The 15,303-nt window shown below is 40.9% G+C and overlaps 1 protein-coding gene across 8 annotated transcripts in view; it reads right to left on the reverse strand.

The window, feature by feature from the left end:
• The window catches only part of TSPAN4 (tetraspanin 4), a 504,081-nt gene that overhangs the window by 288,705 nt on the left and 200,073 nt on the right, over positions 1-15,303 (reverse strand). The window contains exon 1 of one of the 8 annotated variants that reach the window (XM_081922517.1): positions 11,065-11,465. The exons of the other annotated variants lie outside the window; for them this stretch is intronic. The gene's annotated coding sequence lies outside the window, so the exon portion shown is untranslated. Of the gene's footprint in view, positions 1-11,064; positions 11,466-15,303 lie in introns of those variants that run through there. 8 annotated transcript variants of the gene reach the window in all.

Here is a 15,303-nt window from a genome sequence, read left to right on the forward strand (position 1 = left end):
CTAGGCAGAGTGGACCAGACGGTGGCAAGGAGTTAAAATCCATATGTGGTGTAAACTGGCCATATCAGCCAGTCAGTTTCATTGCCTTCATCTGTAAAAAGAGCAGAGCACCGCCTGCTGCAAAAGCACCACCACAAAGCGCACAGATGATGGTGCCGTCTGGGCAGGGCTTTGGAGCAGAGTCCAAGGCTGCACTCAGCAAAGCAGGAAGGAGGCCCCTAAGCCAAGCGGGGCTGACTTGCCACAGTTTGAAGACACGCTACCATACACGTGGGCCCCAAGAGACTATCAAGCCCGGAGTCTAAAATTACCTAACTGTACCACTGATCACAGAGCACTTTATAAAAAGATGCACATTTGCATTTTAAATCCCAGGCTATTCAAATAAAAGCAGATAGCTGGAGAAATTTTAAGTAGCCACTTAGAAGCATTACAGCATCCTACTCAGACTCCATTAGCAAATGTTGGGAGTTATTCAAGGGCATCATTCCTTGCTTCAAAAAGCTTAGTCTCTGAAAAGCCATCTGGAAGCCCATTGTAGAGCACAGTGGGAGATGCAGAGGACAGCAATAACTTGGAGCTTCCCAGACAACAGCAAAGCTATATTAATGTGCTATGTTCTGCTTCTGTAGATAAAGGTTCTTTAATGGAATGGATGCAGAGGTGGTCTCTGATTCAGGGAGATATTCCTAGCATTCCAAAACAATGCCATTCACCACAGAAAATTCGTCAGGGTGAAAGTCGGCCCCATTATAAAAGTATTATGTATTAAAATATTCCCAAACGCTCCATGAAAGACAATGCAATATAGGATAATAATAAAAAAAATCCATCACGACCCCTAAGTAGCTAGTCCCATTGTTAAACAAATCTCCTAATGTTCAGCCAAATTTACTGTCCTGTAACTTAAGCCCTTTATCTGTTGTTCTGCCTTCTGGGACAGAAGAAAACAAGTCTTTGCCATCTTGTGTAGGGTACTATCATGTTCTCCCTCAGTCTTCTCTTCCTTCAACCTTTCCTCATAGGACTTGTTTTCCACTCCACTGATGATCTTTACTGCCCTCCTCTGAACCCATTCCAATTTGTCAAAATCCTTCTTAATGTTCTGTGTCCAGAACTCAACGAACAACTCCAGATGGCATTTAACTAGTGCAGAATAAAGTGAAACTGTTACTTTTTGTGACTTGGAAACTATGGTTTAATGCAGTCTAAAACCACATCAATGGTTGTAGGCAGCCACATTACACTTCTGACCTGCCTAACACTAAGCCAAACCATTGTGTGGGAGCAGCAGGGCCAGGGAAAGAGTGAAGCAGCTCTAATTTTCCATCCAGGCACCAGCATGCTTGCTTATTTTTACAATAAGCAATTGTTTGGCTTACTGCTAAATGTGAAACAGACCTTTGAGCATTGTCTTCCAATCAGCTCTGAATCTACTCAACTGTATTATCACCTAGACCACATTTAACCACTGTTGATTTGCTTTCTGTGATAACAAATGGACATGGCACAGCTCTCAAAAGAAATGCACAAATGATCACTAGAGGAAACAAGCCAAGACAGAGACTGCAAATCAAGTGAAGTCATGACAGCTCCCCTCTCATGCAAAAACCTTTAACAGCACACCATGTGCAAGAATATGCTGTAGCACTTCACACACAAAGACACAGAAAAGACCAGTTCCTCTTTCTCCACCTACTGTCTTTCTTCAGCCTGCTCTCTCCAATAATGGTGATTTTTCTTCTGACTCCATCCAGGAAGTGTCAATTTGGCAATGACCATATGCTGACTGTAACGAGTAATTTTAAAAAGGAACACTGAAATCTGATATTTTTTTAGGAATACACAATGTATTTTCTTCACAACCAGAGAAATCGAGAGCCATGCAATATCCTTGCATTTTTGGCATAATCTCAGCTGCTAAAAGCAGAGATTTCCCGTGCATTTTAGGCGGTCGCAAAAATGGTTGGAAACATATGACTCCAACACTTGCTATTCACTTTTAAACTGTTGTAACTTTCAAACTGTTTAAAATTTGTCCAGATTATACCTCTTCAAGTGAAAGCGACATGCAACCACACCATTGCACAACTGCACACAGAGGCATTATTTTCTGATGAAAAGTTTTCAGTCTTTATAATAACAAAATGCTGCGCCACTCCAAGTGATAGGCCACTCCTACCCCAGCCCATGAAGCCCAGTAGAGCAAAATGGTACCATGGATGAGCATTGCTTCCTCTATGGCTGGAAGTGAACTGAGGTCGTATGAGCTTCTGCCTCAAGTCCTCGTCTCCCAAGCTTTACACCCCATCCTTGCTCAGAGAATAGAGACTCTTAAAGGGTACTTCATCTGCACTCTGTGGCCTCTTGCTCAACATGATCCCTGTATTGTTGGGCAGGCATGGTACTGCAGGAGGCAACTGGGCTTAGGGAAGTGAAGGGTGTTTGTGAGGGTCCTGACTCTGGCTCCACAATCTTAGTTCTGCAGGTTCAGTGTTAGAGGCCCTGCTCAGCTCTTCATCAGCCACACACTTGGCCAGCTCATCCTCCACATCCGTCTCCATACACAAGACTGGGACCATGATTCCTAATAATAATGTTATTATTTATACCCCACCCATCTGGCTGGGTTTCTTCAGCCACTCTGGGCTGCTTACAGCATACAGTGGTACCACGGGTTAAGAACTTAATTCGTTCCGGAGGTCCATTCTTAACCTGAAACTGTTCTTAACCTGAGGTACCACTTTAGCTAATGGGGCCTCCTGCTGCCGCCACGCAATTTCTGTTCTCATTCTGAAGCAAAGTTCTTAAGCCAAGGTACTATTTCTGGTTTAGTGGAGTCTGTAACCTGAAGCGTCTGAAACCCAAGGTACCACTATATCTAAAAATGTAATAAAAACATCAAGCATTAAAAGCCTCCCAATACAGGACTGCCTTCAGATGTCTTCGAAACATTGTATATTTCCTTATCTCCTTGACATATGAAGGGAGGGTGTTCCACAGGGAGGGCACCACTACCAAGAAGGCCCTCTCCTTCATGCTGCACAGGTGTTTATCTTCCTGGCCCATCCTTTTCCACTGCTGTGGAAAAAGCCATCTCATCGCATCACGTTCCATTTTTATAACTTCTGAGGCTTCCTTTTTAAATTGTAAGCTCTTTCACATGCCCTTGGAGGCTAGGAGAAAGTATTTGTTCTGTGAGCGATTATGATCACAGGATCTTCCACTGGGCTAGAGTTACCATCACTGTGAGCAATGCATTCAAGAAACTGCTCAGATTTTTTTCTGCAACCTGAAAGACATGCTTGTTTCTAAAATAAGCTAAAAGTTATGCTACAGGGTTCCAACAAATATTCTGGTCTTGCTGCACAGGGCAACCGCTCAACCATACTAAGTTAAGCTATCCAGCTTCATCTTTTTCACTTCATACCAGAGGAAACAGAGAAATAGTCATTGTCCTTTCATGTGGGCTCCCTATAAAGTTGAAATGCACACTCAGATATAGCTAGCAGACCTGTATAAATGTTTGGCTTTGATGATGATGATTACTTATACACTGTCCATTTGACTGTGTTGCCCCAGCCACTGTAAGATTAGACTAAACAAAAATTATGCATCTCTAGAGTGTTTTTTCATATTAATAGGAACAGAAAGAGGGGAGATCTACTTTGCATATAGTAATCGGATACTGAATATTTATTTCCCTGCATACCCGAGCAAGCAACACCACCTTTCTAGCAAAAACACATTTTGCTAATTTGCCTAACCTGGGTACAATTTCTGTCAAAGGTAATAGGGCAGATAGGAGTAATTGGGTTGGTGGTGGTAGAACATAGAACTTAGACAAACACAGGCCATGCCACAATTTTTTAAAAAAGAATTGCACAGTTTCACAAACGCAAGACACATGTCCTCCAACATTTCTCTAATGAAAATAGAGATGTCTATTATTATTATTATTATTATTATTATTATTATTATTATTATTCCCATCTGAGTGTTTTGCCTCAGTCACTCTAGACGGCTTCTACATTATGAATCTAGGCTGCTTTGAGGAAAAGCATGGGAAACTGGCCTGTGGTTTTAAAATTTTAAGTAAGTTGCAGACAAGAAAGGGATTGAATTGCATTTGATTTCCAATAAATGGACTCTGTTGCCAGCTGGGGAAGATGACATTTGTCTGTTGGTTGCAATTAAAACAGTGGGAACTTATACTTAATTAAAATTGAGAAGCCATGGGGAGCAGCAAAAGAACAGCTTAAAAGTATAGTACTCATGCCTGCATGTTTAGAAAAACTGGAATGATTAGATTGGCGCCTGTGCCAGGGTGGCATACAAATTCATGAAGCTTTCAGTAAGCTCACTATGTCTGACACCTTCATGGCTGCCTTTTCAGTGCAAATGCTGCTCTCTTTAACTGTTAACTGGTCTTTAACTGTTCTTAGATTTTTTAGTTCCTTCCTTTTAATCAGAATTGTTGCTTAATAGCAGCAGCTTATTTACTCTTTTTAAACTGCTGCATCTAGGTGCTTTCATGAACTATCAACATTTATTTTATTACAACTTGTTGTTGTTAGGTGCCTTAAGACCTCACAAGAGGTATTTTTAATGCACATGTCAGCAATCGAAGATAGCATATGAATAGGCCTGCAGCCTGCAAACAAACCCAAGGGGAGAAAATACTATAAAAGAGAAAAATTAAAAGTTCTCTTCCAAATGCCTGGGAGCCCTCTCTCATTACTTCCCATCAGTTTTCTCTTGGTAATGTTTGCAATATACAGTATGCATGAATACACATAGTATTGCTACAATGGCAGTCAAAACAGTCAGGCCCTATTGTGTAAACTGTAGGTCCGTTTCACTACATTAAAAAATAATAATTCACAAATATTCACACACACACAGCCGGATCAATGATCTTCTAGTGTCACATCTTATTTCTCTACATAGTCAAACCATATGGTTACACATTTCCCAGTATTAATTCAAGCTGTATAAAAGATTTAAACAGACCCCAATCTTGTCTACCTGCATTTAAAAATAATCAACAACCCGCCGACTTACCCCCCATGCATTGGAACCTGTAATAGATCTGATGTGAGTTTCAGCATAAGCTTATGATTTTTGGAACAAAAGCAAATGCACTAAACATGCACTCATGTTCTTTCTCCCTCTCTCTCTGCCATTAAAGATGTTCCACATGAATCTGTTCTCCCCCCCCCCCCCAATACTGCAGCCTTTATTTTAGCTTCCACTAAAATTTGATGGTTTGTTTTTATATTATGAGCCTGCCTCACACTGAAAACTTCTTTATGTCTCCTTTTACTGGTTATGCAGAGCTAGCTGAAAATAACACATTTCATTTGCCGCCAGACCTTCTCTCTTGTGTCTCTCCCCTCCACCCTCCCCGGTTTATGTTATTCTATTACCTTTTTCTTTTACTGATTATACTGCATATTCTGAAGTAAACAGGAATGGTGAGCAAAGAAAATTGCTCTCTTCTTTGTATACTTTGAGATCAGATAATGCAGGCTGCTTCCCCATGTAAGACAGGATATAGAATTTGAGCCAATGATTCCTTTATCCTTTACAAGTCCAGTTTAGTCAGGGTGAACACATCCTTCATTTCACATAATGGAAAACCCATGTGCCCAAGTGATGCTCTAGAGAGGCCTGTGCTACATCTCAATTTGAGTCAAGCTGACTCCACTCAGGTTCGTGGAAATGCTTTCACTGGGCCAGTCTCTACTCCACAGAAATAAATTGGTTCCCATTTGGGTTAACACTGTTTCTCCAAAGCCAAACAATTGCTTCCACGTGAGATTTCTTTGCTATCTTTAGAAGCCCAAGGAAGAAAAATAGAAAACAAAATTTTGTTAATATTTATTTCTTTTAAATCATAGCCTCTTGACATTTGAAACTAAACTTGGTTTCCATGTTCTTCTCAACATTAATTCACTTTACTACACTGAGACTAGTACTGCATGTATTCATTATCCATCTCCAGCTTGGACTACTGCAATGCACTCTATGTGGGGCTACCTTTGAAGATGACTCAGAAACAACAAGTTATCCAGAACGTGGATGGTGACTGGGAGCAGTTGCCGATACCATATAACATTGATCCTGAAAGACCTACATTGCCCCCCAATACATTTCCAACCCTTAGCCCAGTTTACCCGAAGGAGCGTCTCCACCCCCACTCTGAGGGCCTTCTGGTGGTTCCCTCACTGCAAAAAGTGAGGTTACAGGGAAGCAGGCAGAGGGCCTTCTCTGTAGTGGCGCCTACCCTGTGGAATGCCCTCCCATCAGATGTCAAGGAAATAAACAACTATCTGACTTTTAGAAGACATCTGAAGGCAGCCCTGTATAGGGAAGCTTTTTAAGGTTTAATGTTTTACTATGTTTTTATATATGCAGGAAGCCGCCCAGACTGGCTGCGGCAACCCAGTCAGATGGGCAGGGTACAAATATTCTTATTCTTATTATCTGCTGTTCTTCTACACGTCTCTTATGTCGACTTCGTGACCTTGTATCTACATGTGTGAACACAAGCAGGTATACCACTACAGTGGTACCTCAGGTTACAGACCCTTCAGGTTACAGAAGCTTCAGGTTACAGACTCCACTAACCCAGAAATAGTACCTCGGGTTAAGAACTTTGCTTCAGGATGAGAACAGAAATTGTGCTCTGGCGGTGCGGCAGCAGTGGGAGGCCCCATTAGCTAAAGTGATACCTCAGGTTAAGACCGGACCTCCAGAACGAATTAATTTCTTAACCTAAGGTACCACTGTATTGGGATTAAACTTTATTGAGCAGTTAGTTACTGTATATGCAACTGAACAAAGGAATAAGTAACAACTGGAGTTATGAACACTGGGTTGGATTCAGAATGCCCCTTCCCTGAACTGAAAGACCCCCTTCCATTCCTGGAAGGGACTCAAATCCTGCTAGAGGAAAGGGGGACGGAGGCAATTTTCATGTCCTTCATGTCACCTCCCATGCTGTTCAGGAGGATCCCCCAATCCTCTGGGACTGCAGGGGAAGGGGGAAATTGGGAGGGGGTCAGAAATTGGTTCTTACGATGAATTTACATTTTAAGATTTGGTTGGAGGTCATTCTGTTGTGAGGGTGTTACTTGGGAGTTTCTGGGAAGGAACTTTTGAGGAAGGGTCTTGAATCTTTGAGGGGACGCGGGTGGCACCGTGGGTAAAAGCCTCAGCGCCTAGGACTTGCCGATCGAAAGGTTGGCGGTTCAAATCCCCGCAGCAGGGTGCGCTCCCGTCGCTCGGTCCCAGCGCCTGCCAACCTAGCAGTTTGAAAGCACCCCCAGGTGCAAGTAGATAAATAGGGACCGCTTACTAGCAGGAAGGTAAACAGCGTTTCGTGTGCTGTGCTGGCTCGCCAGATGCAGCTTGTCACGCTGGCCACGTGACCTGGAAGTGTCTGCAGACAGCGCTGGCTCCCAGCCTCTAGAGTGAGATGAGCGCACAACCCTAGAGTCTGTCAAGACTGGCCCGTACGGGCAGGGGTACCTTTACCTTTACCTTGAATCTTTATTGCAGAAAGAAAGCAGGCAGGTATCCCTCCATAGGGACTTCTCACACATATGGATGTAATTTGGTTCTACGTTTCTCCACATGAATCATATTAATGAACATTGACTGGAAATCCATTATGATGAAAGGAGACATATCTTCAATATAAATTCAGTTAATCCTACTCTGTATTCTCTGTGGTCCTCTGTCTCTGCCGAGGCTCCTACAAGCCAGTCTGAAATGAGGTGTCAAGCCATGACATGGTACTGCACTAGATTAAATATAAAAATGGCACCTAATCCCCATATGAAATGTTACAAGCGCTACAATCTCCAGTGCTTCCTTACCCATCACTACTATTTTCTTCAGAAAAGGAACAAAAACAATCTAGTTTGCTGTACAGTACATCTGTTTCCTTACTTTCAGTAGAATGCAATACCAAAATAAAGAATCGTAAAGCTACAGGGGGAAATGGATTGCAAGGCATCACTGGTTCACCAAAGTTCAGTCATGGTGGAATAATTCTAACCTTTGTAAGAAGATGATTTCAGCCAATCACTTTATTGTGCAGCTGATAGCCACTGTTAATATTAAATAAACAAGTTTTAAAATATGAAAATCCAAAGAAAGTCTAAGAACAAATGTGCACGAAAAATTGGAAATACAATTTATACGAAACCTAAAATCTTAACTTTTATGATGTCAAGGTGATAATGACGGTTGTCACATAATTTAACAAATTTTTAAACACTGCATGCATAACAAGCTACTTTTGAAATTATGATGGGATCTGAGGTATTAAAGCCTATTTTCAGTTGACAAAATATTATCAGTCAGGTGCCTAAAATTTATGCAGCACAGCATATAGATGTTTTTAAAAAATGAAAAATGACCACCCTTGCAGGCATGATTACAACATAATGAAATGACATAAAAGGAGAAAAGGATGGAGAAGTCATGTGGAATGGACATATCAGTTTAAACCTGATACAACAAACAACTTGCTGTGAAAAGTTTGCCATAATCGTAGGCAAACTTTACATGTTATTGGAAAATAAGCAAGAAATAGGGAAGGTATTCCACCACAGATATGAAATCTGTCTTCCAGTGAAATCTCGCAAAATCTTCCCTTTAAAAACTGAGAAGCCATTGTCTGGGACCTGAGGGCCTGGAAACAGATCCTCAAAGAATAATTTCTTAGGATAGCAAGAAGGGGTCCCAAAATGGAATGTACCCTTAATTTATCTCAGCAATTGGGAATAAACAGAACTATAAGCCCACTTTATCACTCAGCTTGCTAACTTTGTCAACATGCCGCTTAATAAGGTGACTTATTTTCCAAATATGCATTTTAGGAATTGCCTTCAGTGATCTGCTGTTTTGAAAAGGCTGTGTCAATATTCTGTCACATGCCCAAATTGTGGTGCGTGTGACTGATTGGGATGGCAACATGCATAAGAATGGTTGCTTCAAATGTTGTTTCAGCAGCAGTCAACATCAGAGTGAGCCTGTGATTCCCCTAGGACTTCTGAGATGGAGTTCTTGCAGTCAGAGGAGGGCAATGTGACCTCCTAGAGCTGGAGCAATACTGGCACAAAGGGCTCCTTTTGCAACAGAGTTTCTGGATTAGCAAATACATCTGGGGCTGGCCCTGGAGACAATTCCCTCTCCCACTTTGAATCTGCAGCCTGAAGATGTGGTCTGCTCCCAGGATCATAACACATGTAATGGACTGTCATGTAATGCAGAAGCAAAATATGGTGATCAGCTCTATGTACTGAGAGCCAGTGTGGTGTAATGGTTAGAGTGCTGGACTAGGAGAGCAGGGTTCAAATCCCCACTCAGCCATAAAGCTCACCTTGGACCAGTCATCTCTTTACCTGACCTACCTCACAGGTTTGTTGTGAGGATGAAATGGGAAGGAGGAGAATCGTGTACATGACCCTGAGATCCTCAGAAGATAAAAGTGGTATGTAAATTAAATTAAATTAAATTAAATTAATATTACACTGGCAGATGAAGTCATCATGCTGAGACCATTCCTCAATATCCCTCTGTGATAAATAGACCAGCCTTTGGTATTACAAAATGACTGCGTAGAAGCATACAAAGCCTTGGTTATTGTTCCATAACATTAAGTACAGTGAAATTACAGCATGCTTATGTACTACATACTGCAGAACTTGACATTTTCACTGCTAATGTCACCCAGAGCTTAAGGCTTTTCCCCAATAAATCAGGCAAGCCCTTTCCCTCTATGTTCAGACAAGGTTAGAGGCTCATGAGATTTATTTTACGAAGCAACGTCAAAATTGTAACATATCATCTGCACTTAATGAACAATTTTTAAAGTTCATAATCTCACAAGCCAAAAATTACACAAGCAAGCCAGTTTATACACCATGTATGCACCTTACATCTACTGTTTCCACAAAAACTGTACAATGTACAAAAAACAAATTTGCTTTGTTATACATAAGCTTGAAAGCTCATGGCTAGACTGTGCTTATAAAAATATCAGAATTGTGGAGTTGGAAGGGACCCCAAGGGTCATCTAGTTCAACCCCCACAATGCAGGAATTTCAGCTAAAGTCATCTAACCTCTGCTTAAAAACCTTCAAGGAAGGCAATTCTACCACCTTCCAAGGAAGTCCGTTCCACTATCAAGCAACTCTTACGAACATAAAGTTATTCCTGATGTTTAGTCGGAATCTCCTTTCTTGTAACTTGTAACTGTTGGTTCAGGTCCTACCCTCCAGAGCAAGAGAAAACAAGCTTGCTCCATCTTTCATGTGGCAGCCCTTGAGATATTTGAAGATGACAATCATATCTCCTCTCAGTCTCCTCTTTCCCAGGCTAACCATACCCAATTCCCTCAACTGTTTCTCGTTGGGCTTCAAGTTTATACCATCCTCATGGTAGAATGCTACATTTGTTGGATTTCTGCCTGACATACAATTAAAAGCACATGAGACCAGAAAAAGGATGGCAATTCGGTTTATATCCCTCCTCTTCTACTAAAACATCTTTCATTTCTGGAGCCCATTATCTCTCCTAGGTAAAAATATGTACACTGATATTTATTTTCAATAACAATCCTGAAATAGCAGAGTTCTCTCTTAAATGACATTAAAAAAAACTTACATTTTTTCTTGTGTGGAAAGCAAAGAGGAATTAAGGTGTAATGGACTCTCAAGCTCACCATTTGACATCTTGTGATCTAACTCAGCCTGCTAATAATAAGCCTAGGTTTATGAGGCATGGAGCTGTTTTTATATATCAGCCTAGCTCCGTCAGCTTACACAGCTCTTCCTTCACCTCTGCTGCCACATTAAATCAATTGTCTTTATAGGTTGCTGTGGCCTGAGCAAGCAATGGGTTCTGAAGGTGGGGTGGGGGAGGGAAGGGATCTTAAACTTACAGAAGGGGAAAGATAGGGCTTGACTGCTTATCTCAATTTTTCTACTAAAGAAAACACCTGACGAGAATAGTACAGCATAAAGTTCATTACATCAAGTGCCTCACCTGAGTAGGACTGCTGTCCGAATCTATGTTTGGCCTGAATCTGCAATTTGGGAGGCCTGACTCCACTACAGCCTTGAGATACAATTAAGGACTGCCATCTTCATCTCAGCCAGGCAAGACTTTGATAAGCTGAAATGATATCCTCAGGCAACAATCCGAAAATCACCTCAGTCTCTTAATTTGTTTTGGGGTGGCACTACAGAGGGATCCAGGCCTGACATGCCAGAAAGAGAACAATAGTGAACACCGTGTGTCCCTTGGCTATGACTGAGGATAACTTGGGGTGATTGTTGGGGCTGGGGGTCAGAAGCATCAATGACACATCTATTTCAATTTCACGAGGGTCTGAAAATGGAGGGAGATGTGCCCCCTTGGTCCATTGCTAAAGGTGGCAGTTAATACAGAGGGCTGAAGAAAAAGTATTAAAAACCACAGGGCAAAAATAAATAAATAATCCCGTTCTTTGTGGACTAGATTCGTTTAGACACTTGAGACTGAAACAGAACATTTCAGTCAGCACACAGTCTTCTGTGAATATAAAATATACAGAAACAAGCAGTACAATTGTTGGGGTTTTGGCCCCAAACATGGAAGACACAGATTATGCTCTCTGAGTGAAAGTTACACAGTGCTGTGGTAATTTCTACAACAGAATCAAATTCTGACTCTATTGGGATTTGCCTCGTAATTTACAATATAGTTCTGATGAAAATATACTAGATGTAGGCCAAGAATTTGACTGATCATTAACTATTCATTATTTCCAGCTATGTAACCTCTTTGACAAGTCCCTTCAGACTTCACATTATTATATAATGTCACACACCTAACTTGTGTTCCCGTCTTTTTCTGTGAGAATGTAGACCATCTGTTACTCAGAGGCACACATAGGCCTTGAACTTTTGAAAAGCTTTTTCTTTTCTTTGTTTGCTTATTTTTTTTAATTTGGTAATCTTAATCTGGTAATTCTATTTTCTTTTTCTGTAATTGTGAGCTTCTTAAGAGTTAAGGTAAAGAAAAGGAGTACTGAAATATTTACAAATAAATCTGCTTTCTTCATTTTCATATGCAGATTTCAGAGCTGCACTAGAAGCAATGGTTTGGTACAGAAGTGAAAATTGTCACTCACAATTCCAATATACTTAGCTCTGTTGTTGTTTTTTTAAAAAACAAAACAATGTGGAGTACAAACTTTAAACATTGCTTTTCTAACTCATGGTGAATTGCCATTGATTTGCTTTTGCTCTTCTGTCTTCATTCTCCACTGGGAAGCTGGTAGCTGGCCAGTGAAGTAATAACTAACATCTCACATAATCCTCTCTAACAAGCTGCCTCTTCCACAACCATTCATATGACTAGCACTTTTGAAATATCTTTTCCACACCATGCCCCTGACATCTAGACAGATGCAAGCATCTTGGGATTTTCTTGGCTTGGAAATAGCTGCCTTGCAGCAGCATCTATAAATTCTGGGTTGGGGTGGTGTTAAGAAAATGTGTAATGGATATCAGAGAAAAGTAGGCTCGTTTCTGTACCAGAAGCCTTAATCCTCTTTCTAAAGTGTTCTTATTGTGGACTCGCATGCTTTCCGAAACCATTTAAGACTCTTGCTGTGTAAACAGTCTGCCTTACTACTATTGTCTACTTCTTGTCGTAAAATGTTCCAGGAAATATGCAACGATGGGATAGATTTATTCTCATTTTACGCTCGATTCAATTTCATTTCCTCCAACCTGTCCTTTTCACTTTGTTTTTTGCCAACTGATCTTTTTGTCAAAACAGTATCACAAATTATGCATACACACATATGGTTCAGATAAGGAATTGGGTGGTGCTTAGTTCTCACTGAGGTGAAAACCTGTCTCTCGGTTATACTATTTCTGACAGTGGTTGCCTCAGTCTATACCCATCTTTCACCATGAGGCATTTAATATTTGATCCAATATTATATGTGTTAAAACAAATTTCAGTCAATAGAATAGAGTGGGTCCTAAAAACAAATACAGTGGTACCTCTGGATATGAATGGGATCCGTTCCGGAGCCCCATTCGCATCCTGAATGAAGTAAACGTAAGATGCGACTGCGCGTATGTGTGGGTCGCGTTTCACCGTTTCCGCACATGCACATGATGTCATTTTGAAGTGCAAAAGTTATATGAGAACTGGCTGCCAAATGCAATCTTGGCCAAACTCTTCTATGAAATCTTAGAAATATGCATACAAAGTAAAAAACAACACCAACCAAACACCAACCCAACATTTCAACCACCCATTCAATGTATGCCAAAGCTGAACAATGGTGTTCCCTGCCCGCAGGAATGCAACAAGCTATATACGTACAGCTAATGCCAATTTAAGGGACGTGGGTAGCACTGTGGGTTAAACCACAGAGCCTAGGACTTGCCGATCAGAAGGTTGGTGGTTTGAATCCCCGTGATGGGGTGAGGTCCCGTTGCTCAGTCCCAGCTCCTGCCAACCTAGCAGTTCGAAAGCACGTCAAAGTGCAAGTAGATAAATAGGTGCCGCTCCGGCGGGAAGGTAAATGGTGTTTCCGTGTGCTGCTCTGATTTTGCCAGAAGCGACTTAGTCATGCTGGCCACATGACCCGGAAGCTGTATGCCGGCTCCCTCGGCCAATAAAGCGAAATGAGCGCCACAACACCAGAGTCGGCCACGACCGGACCTAATGGTCAGGGGTCCCTTTACCTGTTTAATGCCCATTTGAAACAATTTTGTCGATGTTCCTCAAGTTAACTTACTATTGAGAAGAGAAATACTTTTTTTCCAAAACGAAAAACTCCCAAAAAGAGAGAGATAAGCATAGGCCAGCATTAAAAGAGCTTCTACCTTCTGCAACACATGCCGTCTGAGTCACACCTCCAATTAAATCTCCAGAATTGGAAAATTTGGTCTTCTTGCTGAAAATTAATGTCACCGACCTGACATTTGGTAAATTGAGTCTTCTTGTAGAATTCCTCACTTGCTGCCTTTCTGTAGTACCCTGATAGAGATTCCTTTGAAAATTGAGCTTGTCAAGTCAACTCATTCACTTTTGAATGATTGTTGGAATGTGTGCTCTCTGAATTAATTTGTTGCACTTTTCCCCATTTATTTTAGCCATCTTAAGAGTTGATGCCACTAGGGGGAAAAGCAATGATAACTCACTTCCTGTACAATAATAGGTGGTATCATAACCCACAAATGATGGTATTGCCTTATGTATTTATTATGCATACATACATGTGCATCTATCTGTATATCTATAAATATCTATGCCTGCCAGAGTCGCTTGCAGAACAGATGTCAGCAGACATGAAATGAAATCAGAAAACCAGATGAAGTGTAATAAAGACCAGCCAGTAAGATAATTGGATGGAATTTCTGTTGCCAAGTCAAGGATTTATGCTGCAGTTCCTACACCACCCAGTGTATTGAGCACAACAGGACATGAGGAGAATACAACAGCTAGAAAGTAAAATTGTCAATACTTTACTCTGAATAAAAGATTATATCATTATAATCTACAGACATCGGTGAAAAATGTAAAAAGCTACCTTTTTAAGAGCCAAGCAGAAAGATACAGCTTTTACCTTATTTTACAGGTAAAATATTTCAGCAATTGAGAGTGCATTGAAAAAGCAATTTAAAATATAACATTAAGAACACCAATATTAAAATTCCCTAACCACACCAAGGTCCTTTCCTTATTCTATATTTGTCTCCCCATTCTTCTTTTCTCATTTACATGCTTATGCCATCTATATTCCCTTCAACTGGTGATGAATTTCATTCCGATAGTAATTATAGTGGTTCGTGCAAAACCAATCCCTACTCCAGATTGGGTCTGTTTAATATTTAGATACACATTTCCACACCAGTAACTGTGTACGATCTAAGTTCAGACGCAATCCAAGTAAGTTATTGAAACAAGCATCCAGTTTAAAAAGTTAATGAGTCTAAGATGCTGGATGCCATTAAATGAGTTTTGCAGGATTATGGCTCAAAGTCAATAAATATCTCAACTACGAGAACGTATGGTGCTCCCAAACATTTGGAAGTGGAACACGAAGACCAATTGTACATCCCTTTGCTCTTGCTGCTAAATGGCTGAACAAAGGAGATTGAAGGAACCCTTCAGAGCACTGCATCTCCCAATAATAAAGTCACCACCATGGCAGGGATAGCAATTGCTTCAGGGACTTTTCTTAACAAATACACTCTCCAGCTTTCATATTCCATC

Source organism: Podarcis melisellensis, assembly GCF_964234715.1.
Source record: "Podarcis melisellensis genome assembly, chromosome: 1".
NCBI classification, from domain to species: domain Eukaryota; kingdom Metazoa; phylum Chordata; class Lepidosauria; order Squamata; family Lacertidae; genus Podarcis; species Podarcis melisellensis.